Consider the following 17,681-nt stretch of genomic DNA (forward strand, 5'->3'; position numbering starts at 1 on the left):
TTGCTAAATGTTGCTTATCAGTTATATGTATATGTTTAAAATTCATATTATATATGTAAATAATTTGGAAAAATTTATAAATGACAACTGGGATTGTTGAAGAAATACAAGATAGCTCTCATAAGAAAAGTTTAAAGTAATTGATCCATTTAGTCATAAAAGGTTATAGTGGAAGGTAACATAAGTGCTGTCCCACTCAACTTTTTAACCGATGAGTGTTCTTACAACACCCTCAGTGTAAGATCATTCTACCTTTGCTTGGACAATTCCAGAGACTGACAGTCCACTAGATTTTTAGACAGGCTGTTGAAGTTAATTATGAGTAAGTCTTTCACCTCATATGAGGATATGCCTTTCGTATGACTTAGCTCCTCTGCTCATAGCCTGGTTATTGGAACAATGCCCAAGAAATCTAAAGATCCTCCACATGACAGCTGACCAAGGAAAGTTGTGGGATTTTTGTGAGGAATGCATTACTAAGAACCTTCCATATTCAAAATTGATGAAAACTGAGATTGATATAGGGTGGTGATTATTTTTCTTTACTGGCTAAAGCTGTTTTCCATGGAGGGAAGGACAATTCAGTAGCCCTCAGCTTTGAACTTAGACAATTTTTTATTAAATTTGAATTATGGAGAGTTGACTTCGGAGAGTAAGGAGAGCTTTTTCACTTAAAAAGGGAGAGAACTGTATTTGAAGAAAATTTTCATGTCTCCAAGGATTCTCTTCCCAAGCATATGGGAACAGTTAGAGGTATCATATTATTCTCCCAAAGGAGTCCAAGAGACCACCATCTCCAGAGATCTGTAGGAAAAAGAAAATGAACTGTCTTAAATGATTTAAAGATTTGTATATCCTGATGCTGAGAAGTGGACACACAGATTTTTTAGCACTGATGGCATTCTGACTTTTCTTCTCAAGCCAAGTTTTCTTAAATGTACCTCTGTGACTACACTTAACTATTTCTGTTGATAGATATGACATATCTAACAAAATATATGTTTAAAATATACATGGGCAGATGTGAGTACCATTGCATGTTTCAATATATTAATGTGTGTATTAAATATGTAATATCAGATATCCCAAAGCCATTCATTTGCTTTGTTTAAGCCTTCAACTTTGCAAGGGGGCCAATCACTGTTTTCTTAATTTCTCTTTCTGCTGCTTGATTATTCATATATAGCAGTGCAATGAATTTCTGTACATTGATTTTATATCCTGCTACCTTACTGAATTCAAATTTATCAGTTCTAGTAGTTTTTTGCTAGAGTCTTTGGTGTGTTCTATATATAGTGTCACATCATCTGCAAATAGTGAAGGTTTTACATCTTCCTTATCAATTTGTATGCCTTTGATTGCTTTTTGTTGTCTAATTGCTGTGGCTAGGAGTCCAGTACTATGTTGAATACAAGTGGTGAAAGTGGACATCCTTGTCTTGTTCCTGACCTTAATGGAAAAGCTCTCTGTTTTTCCCCATTGAGGATGATGTTTGCTGTGGGTTTTTCATATATGACCTTTAATGCTGATGTATGTTCCCTGTAGACCTACTTTGCACAGGGTTTTATATTGAATGGATGTTGTACTTTGTCAACACTTCTATTATCTGTTGAAATGATCATATGATTTTTATCCTTTCTCTTACTGATGTGACATATACATTGATTGATTAGCAAATATTGAACCACTCCTGCCTCCTGGGGATAAATCCCACTTGATTGTGGTGAATGATTTTGTTAATGTATTGTTGGATTCAATTTACTAGTATTTTGTTGAGGATTTTTCATCTATGTTTATCAGAGATCTTGGCCTGTAGTTCTCATTTTTTGTGATGTCTTTATCTGGTTTTGGTATCAAGGTGATGATGTCCTGATAGAACAAATTCAGAAGTTTTCCTCCCTCTCCCATTTTTTGGGAAAGTTTGACAAGAATAGGTATTAACTCCTCCTTAAATGTTTGGTAGAATTTGCTTATGAAGCTATCTGGTTCTGGACTTTCATTTGTTGGGAATTTTTTGATTATCGATTCAGTTTCATTGCTGGTTAATAGGTCTATTTCTTCCTGCTTCAGTTTTGATAGGTTTTATGTCTCCAGGAATTTAACCCTTTATTCTAGGTTGTTCAGTTTGTTGGCATATACTTTTTCATAATACTCTCTTCTAATCATTTGTATTTCTGTGGTATCAGCTGTTCCTTCTCCTCTTTCATTTCTGATTTTGTTTGAGTCCCCTTCCTCCCTTCCTTCCTACTTCTCTCTCCCTCTCCCCCCTTTTTATGAGTCTGGCTAGGGGTTTATCAATTTCGTTAATTTTTTTCCAAGAACTAGCTCCTGGTTTCATTGATCTATTACATTGTTTTTTTAGTTTCTATATATTTATTTCTTCTCTAATCTTTATTATTTCCTTCCTCTTCCTGTTCTTGAGTTTGGTTTGTTCTTCTTTTTCTAGCTCCTCTAAGTTTAAGGTTAGGTTGTTTATTGGAGATTTTTCTTGCTTCTTGAGGTAGACCTGTATGGTTATAAACTTCCCTCCTTGAACTGCTTTTGCTGTATCCCAAAGACTTTGGACCATTGTGTTTTCATTTTCATTTCTCTCTATGTAATTTTTCATTTCTTCTTTGCTTTCTTTGGTTGACCCATTCATTGTTTAGTAGCATATTATTTAACCTCCCTGATTGTGATCTCTTCAGATTTTTTCTTGTGATTCATTTCTAGGTTCAAAGTCTTATGGTCAGAGAAGATGCATGGTGTGACTTCAATCTTCTTGATTTGTTGAGACTTGTTTTGTGGCCTACATGATCTATTCTGGAGAATGTTCCATGTGAGCTTGAAAACAATATGTAATCTGCTGTTTTAGGGTAGACTATTCCTTGTGGGTTTTTTTTTTGTTTGTTTGTTTGTTTTTACTTACTTGACAGTGAGCACACAGTTGGGGGTGGGGAGGAGAGGGCAGCATAGGAGAGGGAGAAATAGGCTTTCCACAGAGTAGGAAGCCTGACATAGGGATGGATCCCAGGACCCCAGGATCATGACCCAGCCAAAGGCAGCTGCTTAACTGATGGAGCCACTCAGGTGCCCCAGGGTGGGAATGTTCTGAATTATACCTGTTAAATCCATCTGGTTCAGTATGTCATTCAAAGCCACTGTTTCCTTATTGATTTTATGTTGTGTTGATCTGTCCATTGATGTAAGTCAGGCATTAAAACCCCCTACTGTTACTGTATTATTATCAGTTACTTTCCTTTACTTTTGTTAATAGCTATTTTATGTATTTCGGTGCATAAATATTTACAGTTGTTGTATCTCCTTGTTGGATTGTCCCCTTAATGATTAGACAGTGTTCTTCTTTGTCTTTTGTTATAGTCTTTGCTTTAAAGTCCATTTTGTCTGATATAAGTATTGCTATTCTGGCTTTCTTTTGATATCCATTTGCATGATAAATGTTTCTCTACCACTCACTTAAAAATCTGCATATGTCTTTAGGTCTGAAATGAGTCTTATACAAGGCTTATGGATGGGTCTTTTTTTTTTTTTTTTAAATCCATTCTGTCATCCTATGTCTTTTGGAGCATTTAGTCCATTTGCATTCAAAGTCATTATTGATAGTTGTGTATTTACTGCTATTTTGGTACTTGTGGTTGTTTCCATTACTCTTCCAGAGTGCTAATTTGTTCCTTAGCTTCCTCTAGCCTGCTATTTATTCCGTCTGGCGTGTTTTTAATTTCATTTGTTGTGTTCTTCACCTCTGATTGGTTCTTTATCTTTTAAGGATTTCACTGATGTCCTCCATTCTTTTCTTAAGTCCAGTGAGTATCTTTATGATCATTACTTTAAAGATTTTATTTATTTAGAGAGAGAGTGAGAACAAGCACAAGCAGGGGGAGGGGCAAGGAGAGAGGGAGAGAATCCCAAGCAGGCTCTTGCTAAGCACAGGACCTTGATTTCACGACCCTGAGATCATGACCTGAGCAGAAATCAAGAGTCAGCTGCTTAACCAGCTGAGCCATGCAGGCACCCCTGATCATTACTTTAAATTCTCTATCTGGCATATTCTATTTGCTTTGCTTCAATTTCTTGCTGTGGTTTTGTCCCGTTCTTTCATATAGGATATATTCCTCTGTCTCCTCATTTTGTCTAATTTTGTGTCTGTTTCTGTGTTAGAGCAGTCAGCTATGTCTCCCACTCTCGAAAGTAATGGCTTTAAGAAGAGATCCTCTAATGCCCAGCAGTGCAGTGTTCCCTGTTCACCAGAACCTGGAGCTTTAGGTGCTGTCTTCTTTGAGGGTTGCATATGTTTTGCTGTTGTGTCCTGGCTGCTTTCTCCCTTAATCCAGTCATCTGCAGAGGTTCTTTTTGCCTGTCGTGGGAAGTGTTTGGTCCCCAGCCAGAATGGGGTGCACATTTTTGACAAGGTACAGCTCATGCTTCTGCATGGTTCACCACTACTGCTACCACTGCCTCAGGGACCAAAACCCTGCAAAGCACTCAGGTTGGGAGATGTGGTGTTGGCAAGGTTTGCAGTGGTATTCTCAGGGGACTTGCAGGGCCAAGACTGAGGCAGATGGGACTGGGAGAAGCTGTTCTGCCAAAGTGTGGGGGCGGGGCTTGGAGTAAGTGAGTTAGGTAGTGAATGCCCTCCCTCCCTCACTGGGCTCTTTCCTGCAGGTGGCCATGTTTATGCTGAGGGACGGAGGAGGGAGATGGCTTATGCCAGCTCCTTTGTTCATAGAAAAGTCCCTCCATGATCCCTGCCTCTGCCCTGGTGGGACATGCTCCAGAATGAGTAAACCACTCTCCTTCTCATAGGCCCCAGGCCGTTCTCAAACTGCTGCTTCTCTGCTGTATCTCCACAGGCTGTTTGTCATGGTATCTCTCTCAGGATGGGGACTCAGCTTCCTGCGTACTTCAGACTTTCCCAGAGCCAGTCCTGCTGATTTTTAAAGTTCTAGGCCATAAAGAACTGGTTTTAAGAACTCATGAAATTTGGCCCCTCTTTCTTTCAAAGCCAAATGTTGAGGGGATTCATTTTCCCACGTGGACTCCATATTGGGATAGTCTGTTTCTCTTCTCTCTCCATGTCTCTGGCTTCCCCAGCCCCCATGGATGGCCATGGTCTGTTTAATTCCCCACTGTCTCCACCCTTCCTCTCTCTTCACTGTGGCTTTTTCTCTCCCTTTTATTGTGGAGTTTGTTGTGCCAGTCTTAGGGTTGGTTTCTAGGTTATCGACACTGATGTGAATGTTACCTAGTTGTATCTGCAGGATGAGGTGAGCTTACAGTCCTCCTATTCTGCTGTCTTCTCAGGCTCTTCTATGACTGATAAAACCTTTAAGATCAACTAAAACCCCAACTCCATCTTTCTTTATTTTTTTAATAGGTCACAAGGCCACTGATTTTCCAAAGGGCACTTCTACCTCTGAAAAATTTCTTCTGTTTTTCTATACACTGAAAATCCTCAGCAGTGGACAGGTTTATGTACAGGTATAAACTGATTTGTCTGAAAAATTATGAGGCAGTTATTGGACTGAGAGAGCAGTGAAATGTTTCCTTATGTCTGAATCCCTCTCATAGGAAGACAGGAGAAAAGGCTATGAAATTGTTCCTCTAACATGAAAGCTATCTATGTCAAAATATTACGTTTTCGAAATTATTATTATTTAAGTTTCTCAGTCCAAAGGCATGTACAGAATGGGAGTAAAGGGGTCAAGACAAAATGTGCTCAAGATCTCCTGTTAGCTGAAGTTTCCTTGGCTCTCAAGAGTTGCTCCCCTGATAGAAGGTTAAATACCAGGTTCATATCTTCAGAGTCTTCACAAATAATTAGTAAGCTGTGAAAAAATGATAAGGGAACTCCTACCTTCCTCAGTAGTTAACCTTGATCTGGATCCTTTCTGTATTACCCAGCAAATACAAAGCTAAGGAAATCATCTGTTTATATTGGCCTCAGGTATAATGAATTAGAGGTCCTCAAATGTCGACATTATGGAAAGAGATGAACATTTCGTGTAAAAATTGGGGTTTTTAAGGTGTGAGGAAACAGCTTTTAAGATGGTATATCCAGGGTAGAAAAGATGGGGAAAAAAATCATAGAATTTCTAAACTCTTAATGATACATAGTTAGTAGGGCAAAGAGGTTATAAGTATTATCCTAATATATGGGAAGAAACAGGTCACAAGATAGAAAAATGGACAAAGGACATACCCAAAGAAGTTACAAAAGATATGCAAGTGACTAAAAAGGAAGACAGAGGCTATATTTTAATAATCAAGTAAGTGAAAATTAAAATTATAAGTCTGTTTGTCATACAACAAACTGGAAAAGAAAATGTATTCTTATTCATTGTTTATAAGTGTAAAAATAGAGTCATAAATTTATATACTTTTCTATATATATATATATTTGGAAATATTGAGAGAAAAATTTAGGGTATGAATACTTTTTGGCTCAGCAAGAAAGCAATGAAAGGTGTAACCAAAGGTATGGCTATAACCATATTCTTAGAAGATTTACATAGTATTACACAAATTTGTATAAAATCTAAAGAGTGAAATGGTTTAAGGAAGTGTGATACACTTAAATTATACTCTGCGGTCAATTAAAATGATGTAGAAACATCTGCTATTCACACAACTAGAAACTCTAAGTCAGGTAAGATGAATGAAATCCTGATATGTTAACACAAACATAAAAAATATCATTAATGGGGTACCTGGGTAACTCAATTGGGTAAGTGTCTGACTCTTGATTTCCACTTAGGTCATGATCTCAGGGTCATGTATTAGAACCCCACATCAGGCTCCAGCACTGGGCTTGGAAACCTGCTTAAGATTTTCTCTCTCTACCCCTACCCCTCCTCCTTCTGTCTCTTAAACAAAACAAAACAAAACAAAACACACGATTAACAAGAAAAGCAAGAAGTATAAAAAAGGTACATAAACCTAGAATCAATTGTATACATTTAAAAACACAAAGCTACACTATATATTTTATGGACGCATACATATATAGTAAAAGAATTAAAATACAAATGGAAAATCTACACTTAAAGGAAGTAAGGGAGGTTAAAAAGACTGGGGAAAGTTAAATAAGTGCCTTCAGCCATATCTGTAGTGTCATTCTGAAGCAGTCTAAGCTAATATAATAAAATATCAATACTTGTTAAACCTGGATAATGTATACTTTTCTACTGACAATATTATTCCATTTTAAAATATATTAGCAACATAATAAAAAGTTATAAAAATGAATCTTTAACATAGAAAAATACTTCAAATATATTAGTTATCCACTCAATAAGCAAGGTATAAAACATTTGCAACATACAATGCTATTAAATTTTTTTATATTTGCATTTGCACATAGCTAAAGCTTATAACCATAGGTTTCAAAGTAAAACATAGTTAACCATAGTGATGAATGGCTGAAGGACAGATCATGTGAACTTTTTTTCCTAAATCTGTATTTTCTGGTCTTTATACAATGAGTTTGTAATAGAAATACTTTTATTTTGGTATCAGTCTTCATTTTATATCAGTATTTATGCTTACTGATTTTAATCTGAAATGAAATTTGCATTCTTGGCATCTGCTAGAAACTTTGAGAAAGTTCCCACATGATCCTTCAAGAATGACAAAATGAAGAGGCCTCTGCCAAGGACAAAACTTTATGTCTGTGAACTTCTTGTTGCTTGACGTTTACATGTCTCACCCTAACTTTCAGTGGTCATTTTTTTAAAAGTTTCTATTTAAATTCCAGGTAGTTAACATACAGTGTAATATGAGTTTCAGGCATGCAATGTAGTCATTTATCACTTCTGTACAACACCCAGCACTCATCACAGCAAGTGCCCTCCTTAATCCCCATCACCAATTTCCTGCATCCCCCCTTCCACCTCTCCTCCAGTAACCATCAGTTTGGTCTCTGAAGGGTCTGATTCTTAGTCTCTCTCTCTCCCTCTCTTCCCGTCCCCTCCTTTGCTCTTTGTTTTGTTTCTTAAATTCCACATGTGAGTGAAATCATATGGTATTTGTCTTTCTCTGTCAGCAGTCGTTGCTTAGCCTGGGTTTTGCAGAATATAGTCAGAGTTTAAATATTCCAGTATCAGATACCTTGCTCAGCCATTCTTGGAATTTTACACATTGATGAAGAAGATTGCATGCAAAATAGCTCAGTAGAATAAGGAAGAAGCTTAGTTTTAAGGGCAGTTTGGTGACAAGGTAGGGGCTGAAGTTGGATCAGTTAGCTGCTAAGTTATTGATAGGTGAAGCAGTAGTATCACTTTGTGTGGAAAATACCGAGGGGCTGCCTGCCTTTCTGCCGACTTGTGATCCCTCTCTCCCTGTCAAAGAGATAATATCTTAAAAAAGAAAAAAAAGAAAATACTGAGGGGGAAAAAATACAAGGGGTAGCCTGGAGAGAGCTTTAAAGTTGGGTGGATTTTTCTCATCTGACCAAAATGAGAATATGCTTGAGTGCTGATTCAAAGAGTCCTTTTGTGAGAGAGATTAAAAACACAATTTCCGGGGAGAGAGTGAAGGAGACTCTGACATTAAGGAGTAACCAGAATCTTGAGAGAATGAGAAGGGGAAAACAGGAACCAGAACACATCTGAACTCAGTGGTCTTTGAAAACAGGGGAAAGAGAGAGGCTAGAAACAGAGGTGGGTTTTTCCATGGTGATGGAAAGGTATGGGAGTTCCCTTTTGGTGATTTCTGTTTTTGAAAGAAACTTAACACTCCATGCCTCTTATATTAACCACAAATATAGGATGAATACATAATGCCCCCTTCTCTCTCTCTCTCTCTCTCTCACACACACACTCTCACACACACACACACACACACACATGCACACACACATATAAGCAGTCACACTCAGGGCACAGTCACACATGCATTCACAGATACTCAAGAGGAGGGGGAAATGACTAATTTATTTTATGAGGTATCAAAATAACAATCACCACGACGGAAATAACTGACTATATTGGGACTGAATTCCATTCCTTATAGTTCATGCTAAAGACTTAAAGTTTTTGCCTAAAAGTAATTGCAAACAGGGCTTTAAAAGTCAACCAAAGAAATCGGTTGATTTTTTACTTCTGTCCTGATATACGACTAGAAGAGGATGAGCTGTGTAGCTAATGTGGAAAGTAAAACTTTTCTAGTTTTTTTTTTTTTTTGCATTCTTTGAAATGATGTGCAAATCAGAACCAACTGAATTAAGCAGGCGATGCATCGTACTTGAATACAGTGATTAATGGTACCTACACAGTAATTTATGGGAAAATGCTATTGAGCTCAGATATTATCCTGACCATTTTTGCCACACACTATAGTTCAATATGTGTGTGAGATATCACCTTTTTAAAAATAAAAAACAAATTTACATTATCTATTTTTTTTCCACATTATCAATCTCAGTAGGTAGACTCTTTTGACCATTTCCAGTACAAAGCAGTAAGCCTCACCTTGGTTATGCCTGTAGGATAATGTTTCTTTACAGTATCATGTTTTATGGGATCCCAGTGGAAAGGAGAAAAAGGATTAAAAGTGTTTAAAATTAAGAAATTCACGCACTATTAGTATAGGGTCATCATTCTTATTTTTAGTCTGCCCAATTCGAAATGCCAGGACTATATAAATATACGTGTGGACGTGTTTTGCATTATTAAAAAAAAAACCTCAGTGGAAGTACAGAATTAAAAATAACTACAAGTAGTTTATGCACAGTTGCTTGTATCTGTACGGATTTTTAAAAACCCTTACTTGTGTTTCCTATTTGCTTTATGCCCTTTAAAGGACTCAGATTCATAATATACAAAGAAGTTTATGTGATATATAGAGCAGAGCCATAAACCATATTTTATGCATAACAGTGATTAAATGCACGCTTGATATATTTCACTAAGATGGAAACCATGTCGAAAGGCTTACATTTTGATAACTTTCCTTTTGGGGGGCATTTTTAAATTATTTAAGTTGAAGAATAAAATGACTTGTTTGTGAATTTACATGCTCTTTTTAATCATCTTTAGGTAATGCTGATATGGCAAAGACGCTAAATTACAGGCAGCAGTGGCAATCTACTGTATAAAAGGCACAGAATCATTTTGTATATGAGTCCATGAGGAATATTCTGTTCAAGGAGAGGAGACATAAGAAAATTACCTAACTCATGAACCACACATTAAGAGCGTAGTCAGCTGTTGTAAATGCGTATCCAACAACAAACCATTATGTATCTTTGGCTTAATTATATGCGCTTATTACACACCTGTACTGGGGAGTGGAGGCTGCTATTTGCATTACTTGTGGTTTTCTCTATCAAAACAACATTAGCATTACGAAGCTTATCAAGGTTACGAATGAGCTCTCTGGCTTGGGTTTGTAGTCCTTTTATTTTGTGCACAGCCCAAAGATGATGAGGAGAACAAATTAGGAAATATTTTAATCATGTTAGCAAAGAATCTCTAAATTTAGAAATGGAGTGAATTTATAGACATGGACAGACATCAGCAAAATTACTAAGCTTTTGTAAATCAGCCTGACGTTTAGGAAGAGTAAAAAAGTTAGATAAATTCAGCTTTTAATTTTTTCCCCTAGAGTTCCATCTTAAAGGGTATTAATTATGGTGATGATGATGTTAGTGTTATTTACTAGTACCTCAAAAGAAGGGAAAATGTTAAACCACCAAATAGTTTATGATTTACACTTTCTGCAAGTCACATTAAATAAACAATCTAGGCAAAAGTGTTATTTGTATGTTTAAGAGCGTCTCCTAACCAAATGGAGGTATTAAAACATTTATTGTGAGGAAAGTGTAAATAGAAATATGTATGTATCAAAAACAGCCTCAAAAGATCATAAGTGGCTCTAAAAAGAAGAATTTTATGGAGTTCATTTATAAATGTCATCAAAACCTGTTACTTTTACAGATCAGATTCCCCTACTGATTTCTATGTGTGCTTATTTTAAAAGCATCAAAGTCATTAACCCAACCTTGAATTTCACCACTGTCTGTCCTTGACCTAATTTTTCCATCCCTTTCCTTTACTTCTGTCTTCTTCCCTTTCTAAAGGGGAAAAAGTACGCTTTCACTGAAGAAGATAACACATGTCCTGATGAACATAATCCTGTTACTGTAATTAAAATCATTTTGGAGGAATAAACGACAAATGGTGCCTGGTGCCTACAGAAAATTAAAATTCTATTTGGGATTCCCATGGGGTCTAGGACCAATCCCACAGTCGAAGCTTGATAGTTTCTTAGGAAGACAACAGTTTAGTAAAATAAGGGGTTTGGATCCATGAAAAATATAATAATCATAGCAAAAGGAGAAATACTAAATAATGTTATTGATTTATAGTAGGCACAAGAAAGGAGCAGATGGTTGTTTGGAAAAAACAGATAGTCATTTTAGTAGATGCCTCTTAATAGGAAACATGAATTGCATTTCTTACAACTGCAGAAAATCTACAAATAAATCTCTAGAAGTACCAACAAATTTCTAGAAATTGAAGTAATCCTCTGGTGATCTTTTTTCTTAAAGTTTAGGGTTAAATATGAAGATAAACAAAATTTTTCCAGCTCTTACATTGTATTTTAAAGATTCTGCGGCCCCTTCTTTCACAAGAGCAGACACTAAAATAAATAAGTCACTTTTCCATATCACACTGTAAGTTATAAACTAATTTGGCCTCATTTTATTAATATTTAGAGAGATTATTTTTCAACTCATTTAAAAAAAATATTTTTGTTCAGTAATTATCACAACATTTTTCTTAGGGATTGCTTTCAGAATGAAACCATCTGATGTGACTAGAACAATGAGGTAATTTTTTAGAACTTAGATTACCTCCACAATGTCTATTACGTATTTTTGCAACTCAGCAAATTATTTCATTTCTCTCTCCCTAGTATGGAAATTTAATCTAGGTATTTATTTCATTTTCAGTAACCTATTTGAAGGAAGACTACCCTTCAGTATATACTATTACATTATGCATTCACAACTGATACTATAAATTATGCAATCTAACAAAAATTATTAATGGTTTATGGGAAGGGGGGGACACAACTGTGAAATCTCAAGTGCTAGCAATAGAAAGTAATTTTCTCTGTTGCCCATCAGAAAGGAAAAGGAGCCCAGTGAGTGTGTTTAAACAGCTCCGTGACATTCACTCTTTCGCACCTGTCACTGTTTATAAGGACAAACAATGGTAAGACCCCAAAACAAACTGGAAGTCTAAAGCTTAGGCTGGCTTGCTTGCTTGCTTGCTTGCTTTTTTCCTTTCCTTTCCTTTCTTTCCTTCCTTTCGTTCCTCTTTTACTCTTATCTCACTGGAAATTTTCCTTTTTTTTTTAAGTTTTTATCTAAATTCCAGTTAAAAAATACATAATGCTTCACAAATTTCCGTGTTGTCCTTGTGTAGGACCCATGCTTATTCTTCTCTGTGTCGGTCCAGTTTTAGTGTGTGTGCTGCTGAAGTGAGCACAGGCCAGCTTTAAACATCAATAAACAGGTACTTTCAAACCACAACTTGGCATTTCAGTACTCTTCTGTGGAGGTCCATTTTAACACGTGGTTTGTGACAGCCACATAAAAGGAATTGTCAATTTACTGTATGATGTTGATGACCGAATTTGCCAGCTCTTTCCCTCTGCAATTGTTACTAGCACTCCCCCCAAATGGAATATTTTATAATTATTAAAATCACTGAATGTAGATTGTAATGACATTTCAGCCTATTTAATATCACCTGAATTAGAGAAGAGATCCTGTGAACCTGGGAATGAATTCTTGTGCAGGGCTGTGTTGCAGAAAAGCAACTCCTCTCTACACGGGTGTAGAGCAAGTGAGCACGTTGGCTAGGATCATTCAGAGACATCCCAGGTCAACCCAGAAGTCCCAGGTGAGGGAGGAAACTATACACTTGTTCATCTGCATCCACCCCTAGCGTTGCGTGGTTTATCTTTCCCCAGCAGCACTTCTCAACACCAAGAGGCTTGGTTCAAAGAGTTGATAACTTTTTTGCCAAAGTGGTTGAACAGAATGAGTTCTGCTACAGTGGACATGGGGCCTGGACTGGGTAGAAAAAGTGGGGAGTGTGTGAGAGATCACAGGATCAAGGTCAGAGCAGTAAATCCATGAAGGAGATCCCCTGGGATAGCACAGGTCTTCCCTCTCCTAATCTCATGCCCCCCATGATGATAGCTGTCATCATACAGCATTTCATCTCATACAGTATAAATCTGGGGACAGATGTGGTTCAATTTGGAGAACTCCATTTTACAGAAAGTTTTTAATTTCTGAAAAATTTTGTATAAAAATTACAGAGAAATTAGTTATATATAGGAATTCAGTGTGGATTAGGACAAATCTTAGTATATTTTCTTGGATTTGTGCTCCCAGCAATTATACTAAATCTCAAAATCTTAGAAAAACCAGACTTCATATTAAAACATCCCACCCAGAAAGATGAGCCTTTTCATTCCCTATTTTTCAAAGACTCCATCCTAATTCTATTAAAAATATAGAGTTACTTATTTGTTTTGCTTTTTTATGTGCACTGTGGTATTTCTTAATGCTAAGAATCAAAGTTCACTCAATACAGGATATTCTTATCTGCACTTTCATCCTTAATACATTGATTCATCCATAAGTTAATACACAAAGATAATGTTCTTAGGACTCATGAATCTGTTCTCTGCCCTTTTCTTTTCCAGATTTTATTTGATATTGGCCTAGGGTCTCTCCATAGTATACTAGAAGAGAGGATTCCTTTTGTTTTGTTCTGAGTATTCAATAATTTTGGTATAGGGTAGAGAATTGCAGGTAGAATCCTTGGATCATTAATGAAAATAATACTGCTAGGGATGCCTGGGTGGCTCAGTTGGTTAAGCATCTGCCTTCAGCTCAGGTCGTGATCCCAGGGTCCTGGGATCGAGCCCCACATAGGGCTCCTGAGCAGGGAGCCTGCTTCTCCCTCACCCACTCTCCTGCTTGTGTTCCTGTTCTTGCTGTCTCTCTCTCTCTCTCTCTGTGTCAAATAAATAAATATTAAAAAAAAAAGAACTGCTTTGCAATTTTAATTTTCCCATATGTTGCTAGTAATGAGTGAAATAAATTATTACACATTGGACTCAGTGTAGTGGGTTTAAGTCCTAATCCCAGGTATCTGTGACTGTGACCTTATCTATAAAGAGGGTCTTTAGATATATAATCCATTTAAGATGATGTCCTTCTGGATTGGAGTAGGCCCTGAAGCCAATGACTGGTGTTGCTTTGTTTTTATTTTTATTTTTTTAAAGATTTATTTATTTGAGAGAGAGTGTGTGTGTGCACGCAACTGAACATGGAGGAAGAGGCAGAGGGAGAACGAAACCCAAGCTGACTCCATGCTGAGCATAGAGCCTGACTCAGGGCTTGATCCCACAACCCTGAGTCAAAACCAAGAGTCAGATGCTTAACTAACCACACCATCCAGGCACCCCTGACTAATGTTTTCACAAGAGAAAAGAACAGCATATCTGGGTAGGAGACACAGAGGGCCACATGCAAGGAGAAAGGCCATGTGACACTGGAGGCCGGGGTGATGGCCTGACAAGCCAAGGAATGCTAGTGATTGCTGGCAACCACCAGAAGCTAGGAAGAAGACATGGAATGGATTTTGCCCTCAGAGTGTCCATAAGGAACCAATCCTGTCAGCACCTTGATGTTAGACTCCTGGCTCTTGAACTGTAAGACAATACATTTTTTTTTTTTTGTTTTAAGCCACCCAGTTTGTGATGTTATGGCAGCCCTAGGAAATGGATATGTGCATTATATGCAAATCTGTCAAATAACCACAGTTCAGCGTCTTTTTTTTTAAAGATTATGTTTATTAGAGAGTGAGAGAGATTTAGAGTGAGTGGAAGGAGGGGCAGAGGGAGAAGCCTACTCCCTGTGGAGCAGAGAGCCCGAAATGGGGTTCAGTCCGAGGACCCTGGAATCATGATCTGAGCCGAAGACAGACACTTAACCGACTGAGCACCCAGGTGTCCCACAGTTCAGATTCTTTTCTCACAAAAGAAGAGTTAGTGTGAGCCAGAACTTCGCATGCCTAGGACCCTGGGATCATGACCTGAGCTGAATGCAGACACTAAATGGACTGAACTCCCAGGTGCCCCAGAATTGGTTTTTCTATTAAAAATGAACATGTCATTCATGCATTAATACAGGTATATCAGAAATGTTAGAAGTATGTAAACTCAGAGGAAAAAACATTAATAGATTTGGGAGTTTGCAATTTTCTCCTTTTTGGTGGCACGAACTTCCTACTTTTTCTGTAGTATGAATTGCTTGTATAATTAAAAAAATAAAGAGTTTGCTTAGTGTATGGCATGAAATTTACATTTCTCTTAGGTCACATGTTTCCCTGACCTTGTGCCAGGAGAAGTAAGGCAATGGACCTATAGTCTTCTTGCCTTGAAAATTTTTTTCTTACCTGCGCGCGCGCGCACACACACACACACACACACACACACACACATCCAACTAACAAAGGAGTGTTAGCTTTATCAGCAATGAGATGTAAAGGAGACATAAATCATGGATGTATCTGACATTTAACCAATTTAGATTCCTTTCACACCACTTTCAATTTCAAGTGTGTCCTTTGATTCTCCATTTAGAGAAAACAACCCTGTCTGCTGATCCAAGAACATCTAACCAAGGCTGCCCCATCCCCACAACTCTTGGAAGCCTACTTAGTCACAACAGAGTAAATTGTGACTGCACACGCAACTCAAGGGCCATGTGTGGCAGCCTTGAGACTAACCCTGTTTTCTGGAAACAGTTGGCATATTCTGGGGTCTTCAGCTTTAGAAAAGTTAAGAATGCCCTGTTTCGGGGCACCTGGGTGGCTCAGTGGGTTAAAGCCTGCCTTCAGCTCAGGTCATGATCTTGGGATCCTGGGATCGGGCCCCACATCGGGCTCTCTGCTCAGCGGGAAGCCTGCTTCCCTTCTCTCTCTGCCTGCCTCTCTGCCTACTTGTGATCTCTCTCTCTCTGTTCAAATAAATCAATAAAATCTTAAAAAAAAAAAGAATGCCCTATTTCATGGCATTACCAGTTTTTAAAAGATGGTGATATTTCTAGGCTTCCCACTAATTTAAGATCAAAAGATACAGTTACCCTACAAGGCCTTACATGATCCAGACCTACCTTGCCAGATGCTTCCTTACTCTCCTCAGCCTTGGCCTCTCCATACTCCACCGAGTGGGCCATGACCTCTCCTGCCACAAACAGTTTCCGCATACTGTTCCCTTCCTCCCTGCCTCTCTACCTAAATAATCCAACTCATACCTCAGACTTCATCTGGGTTTTTTTTTTTAAGATTTTATTTATTTATTTGACAGAGATCACAAGTAGGCAGAGAGGACAGGAGCCTGCTTCCTGCTGAGCAGAGAGCCCGATGCGGGGCTCCATCCCAGGATCCTGAGATTGTGACCTGAGCTGAAGGCAGAGGCTTAACCTAATGAGCCACCCAGGTGCCCCTTCATCTGGATTTTTATTCCTTCAGAGTAACTTCCCTTTCTCCTCCAGACTATGTCAACCACACAATATAATATTCCTCTCCTTCCTAGCATTAACCAAGGGTGAAATTTTCTCTTAGTATGACTATTTTATTTAGTTCTTTTAAAGATTTTACTTATTTATTAGAGAGCACGCACAAAGAGGGAGAAGGAAACTCCCCGCTGAGCAGGGAGCCCAACACGGGGCTCAGTCCCAGGACCCTGAGTTTATCACCTGAGCTGAAGGCTGTTGCTTAACTTCCTGAGCCACCCAGGTGCCCTGGTATGACTATTTTGTTAATACCTATGACATCCTCCAAAATATAAGTTCTATGAGGGCAGAGATGAAGCTGTTTTTTTGTTGTATTTTTTTGTTCACTGTACAATCCCCAGCTCTTGGACAGTGCCTGGCACATGTTTAGGCTATAAATAAATACTTAATTGAACAAATAGATGAGTGAATTAGAAATAAAAACTTAAAAAATGTTTCAGTGCCCCCAATTCTTGAGAACCTCTCTTTTCAAGTCTGAGTGACACGAAACTGTGCACTGGCTCAAACATAGATGGAAGGAGAGCTTTGAAACTAGTGGAGTTTTGTGGTTATCCCTAAACCAGTGTTTCCCGTGTGAGCACCATTTTCCTTTTGATGTACATTACCAGCAGTTCTCTCATGTATCCAGTTCCCAACAAGAAACTTCTAGACTTTGTTCTTTCTGTGTGGGTGATGTTTTACATTGTATTACTCAGTAGAGTTACAATGAGGGTATATTCATGGCAAGAAGGTAGAGTCCTCCATCCCTAGGTTACACATGTATATGTCTGCGTTTTTTTGTTTTTTACCTGCCAACTATTCTCTGATATCCTGACCAGGCCTCCCAAGATGGTTCCTTTCCAGAATGACCTAGTGTACGGGGTCTCTAGACTCAGCCCCTCTACTCAGTAAAGCTTCACACAACGTTTTGATTGCTTTCTAATAGACATACCAAGGGCAAGAACTGAGACCAGTTGCAAAGTTTCATTCTCTCTCCATTCCTTATCGATTGCCAAGCCAGGTATTCCTGAAATTTTTCCTGTCCTCTGCCTGGAGGTGGGATTCTTCAACTACCCAGACAGTCATGCTCCTCGGG

At 38.0% G+C, this 17,681-nt stretch overlaps 1 long non-coding RNA gene and 1 other non-coding gene across 2 annotated transcripts in view; one reads left to right on the top strand and one right to left on the bottom strand.

Moving 5' to 3' along the window:
* The window catches only part of LOC125081096 (uncharacterized), a 44,961-nt gene that overhangs the window by 6,302 nt on the left and 20,978 nt on the right, over positions 1–17,681 (top strand). The gene's annotated exons all lie outside the window — the stretch shown is intronic.
* LOC125081517 (U6 spliceosomal RNA) lies at positions 12,387–12,494 on the bottom strand. The gene has a single exon (XR_007121719.1). It is a non-coding gene; the product is annotated as a U6 spliceosomal RNA (small nuclear RNA).

The sequence above is a fragment of the Lutra lutra genome, chromosome 11 (genome assembly GCF_902655055.1).
Source record: "Lutra lutra chromosome 11, mLutLut1.2, whole genome shotgun sequence".
Taxonomy (NCBI): domain Eukaryota; kingdom Metazoa; phylum Chordata; class Mammalia; order Carnivora; family Mustelidae; genus Lutra; species Lutra lutra.